This window comes from Silene latifolia, chromosome Y (genome assembly GCF_048544455.1).
Source record: "Silene latifolia isolate original U9 population chromosome Y, ASM4854445v1, whole genome shotgun sequence".
Classification (NCBI taxonomy): Eukaryota; Viridiplantae; Streptophyta; class Magnoliopsida; order Caryophyllales; family Caryophyllaceae; genus Silene; species Silene latifolia.
Genome location: NC_133538.1, coordinates 92,458,173 through 92,461,527, shown reverse-complemented (window position 1 = coordinate 92,461,527; position 3,355 = coordinate 92,458,173). Strand labels below are relative to the sequence as shown.

At 42.4% G+C, this 3,355-nt stretch overlaps 1 non-coding gene across 1 annotated transcript; it reads right to left on the bottom strand.

Moving 5' to 3' along the window:
• Positions 1–3,012: 3,012 nt before the first annotated feature.
• LOC141636319 (small nucleolar RNA R71) lies at positions 3,013–3,119 on the bottom strand. Its single transcript, XR_012540939.1, has one exon. It is a non-coding gene; the product is annotated as a small nucleolar RNA R71 (small nucleolar RNA).
• Between the last annotated feature and the right edge of the window lie 236 nt (positions 3,120–3,355).

The following is a 3,355-nucleotide window of genomic DNA, read 5'->3' as shown; positions in this document are numbered from 1 at the left end:
GAATTGGGAGAAGTTGGACTCGAGGGTTATCAACCGGTTAGTGACATCCGATTGCCAAGAGTGGAAATCTTGGTAGTTGAATTTAGGGGCCATAAAAGGTTGTTGATGTTATGTTTGTGACATGGGCGGGGGAGGGGGGGGGGTGAAATGAGGTTCATCATGAGCAACATTTGGCATAGGCTCATCATAAGAGGCATCACCATGTGGCAAGTCACCATAGGTTAGAGCCCCTCCAAATTGCGGTTGCTCTTCACCACCTGCTCCGTCATTCCCGTGTTCAACTACGTGGGCTCTATCAACCCACAAGTCCACAAAATCATCGTCGGGCGGCATGTAAAAATCTAGGGAACTTCCCCAACCTAAGGGTGAGGTGGGGGAACGGGGTAAATACATGTAATGTTGTGGATTTCGGCCACCCATACACCAAATCACCAAGGGGGCGGTCTTGTTCACAACCTCAAGAATATTCGCTTGCCGCAAATACTTGTAGTCCATGAGATAATCTCCATCAAGTGTCTAAGCATTATTCAGAAATGGTACACCCGTCTTGGCCACGATTTTCTCAATTATGCCCCCAATAAAAATTGTGCCCTTAGGTTTTTTTTTGCAACGCAAGGCACCCTTTTACAAACAACTCCACCCATTTCGGAATTCCCTTCCACTCCGGGGTCATAGACCAAAGACATTGAGATTGTAAGTAGTTAATTTTTGTGGGCTCTGTCATGACCAAATAATTGGTGTTTATGTGCCGACTCACAATCCTTAGAATGGGTGGGGGAAGGTGATCGGTGTCTTAAATATGATGTTTTACACCCTATTTTACACACATTTCAGAGCTCATTCATGTGGTTTAAGGCTACTATTTGCCCCATTTCGTCTACTTTTGTATTTTTATGTAATATTGTAGATTTATGCGGAAATGAGTAGATATCGAGCTAAATCCGTCCCCGAGTACCTTGCACTACATTTGACGTAAAGTATTTACTCAAGGGACGAGCTTGGTGCGCATTTCGAGGTCCGAAAGACAAATCCACGAGAATTTAGAAGTCAAGTATCAGCTAAAGCAAGTCGATCGACCGCTACCTATGGTCGATCGACCATACCACGACTCCTTCCAGGAGCCACTTTGTTCGAGCTTACGGTCGATCGACCGGCCTCAGTGGTCGATCGACCAAGCCGCTAATCTGCGTGAATTAAAAGATCGAGAATAAGCAAGCCCATAGTAGTTAGGTTTTGGAAATAAGAACTACGTTGTATTCTATATAACGTAAGCTAGGTTTTGAGAACAAGCATCCAGTTTTTATGAAGCTTTAATTTAGTTTTAGTTCTACTTTCATAATTAGGGTTCGAGATTATTGTTCTTCGATTAATAAAGTTCCTTTCGCTTTCGGTTTGGATCTGGCTCTATAATTCCTTTTCGGTATTCTTCTGTTCAGTTTCATTGCTTATTTTATTCATAGTATAGAATTGCTAGTTAGTTTCCCGAAGCCGATTATCGTTTATTGTTGCTTGTTATTTAACTGTTTTAAGCATGAGTTCAGTAGTTTATTTCGTTAATATTATTGTTGTTTTTATCAATATCATGAGTAGCTAAATACCTTGTGCTAGGATGTAGGGGAACTGTAGGTTTGGCGGCATTAGTTTGTAGACCCTGAAATCGCATACCGATCGATCGACTGGGTTCCCAGGTCGATCGACTAGCCACGTGGGGTTTTGCTTCGTTTTAATTGACTTAAATTCTATATTTGATGAATCGAGTGCACGCGACTAATTGAATGCTTAGTATTTGACTGACCCATTAGATCGGAAGATAGGGAAGGTTGTCAGACTACCAATTAAAATGACTTAACTATGCTAAGGTCGAAAGATAGGTAAAGTTTAGGTTATTAGTCACTTTTCAGGACGAGAGTCAGTACTAGTGATATTAGGGATCCGTAGCGAGATCGAAAGACGCTGCTTGTTAAGAGTGGACCGAGAGGACCTCTTGTTTTCCCGCCTCATTTGTTTATTTCAGACCTACTTAGTATGCTGCCGCCGAAACTATAGTGAACCGACCATCTCAGCACCCTTTTAATTCTTGATTTCATCTATTGTTTAGTTTATTTTACTTTTATTGCCTTAGCTATAGACCACTCAAATCAATCAACCCCCACTTTCGTTACCTTAGACTGAAATTAGACAACTAATAATTGCATCTGCCACTTTATGTTCGACCCTGTTACCACTAGCTTCTGTTAGTTTTAATTGGTATTATAAATATTCTTTTTGGTATTCACAACGACGGGTATCAAATTTTGGCGCCGTTGCCGGGGAGGCAATTGTTCTAATTTTTAGTTGTTTTATTTTAGTCTGCTTCTTAGTTTAAGGGACATTTATTCCTTAAACTATTCTCATATTCTTTTTATAGTTTCCTCTTATGCGCAGGTCACAGGGTGGTGAATTAGTACAGTTCAATCTTGAGATTGAGAAGAATTTTCGCGAGTTGAGACGATCATCTAGGATATTATCGACAGAGGAAGAGCTGAGTACTCTGTCTAGTTACTACGAGAACGAGCTGTTCGAGGAGGACCCACCTTCATCACCTATTTCTACTTCATCAGCTGAGACAGTCACTTCACCAGATTTTCTAGAGATGGCTGAAGAAGCAACTATAGCAAGTCACTCGAGCCGACAATGCAAATCTATACAAGGGGTTCGAATTACCACGGAGTCGATAGGAAATTCGAACCGAAGCCTTCTTATATCAACTTGGTTGAGAGAAACCAATTCGGGGGAGCTGCAAATGAAGATGCAGCCAAGCATATGGAGATATTTATTGATTATTGCTGCTCTATACCCCCGCCAACCGGTGTGACCCAGGACCAGGTGAAGGAGACAATTCTTATATTCTCACTCCGTGATTCTGCAAGGGAGTGGTATAGAGACCTGGACCGAGCTGCTAATGGGATCACCGACTGGAATTCTTTGGCCTTGGTATTCTACAAGAAATATTTCTCTGCCTCGAAGACGAATGCTATTAGAGCTCAGATCACGAGCTTTAAACAGGGTCCTGATGAGAACTTTCATGAGGCATGGGTCCGTTTCAAGAAGTTGGTGCGCACCATTCCACATCATGGGTTTGAGAAGTGGAGCCTATGCAATCAGTTCTACAATGGGCTCTATGACGATCAGAGGGCTATCCTGGATGCGGCAGCTAGTGGCCGATTCCATGAGAATATGGGAGAAACTAAGGGGTGGAAGATCATTGATGACTTGGCCACCCATAAAGCTGAGTATGGAAATTCTAGGGGAAATCAAAGGAGAGGTGTTGAATCTCCTTCTGGAGCTGCATTAGAGGCTCTCACGGTGAGATTTG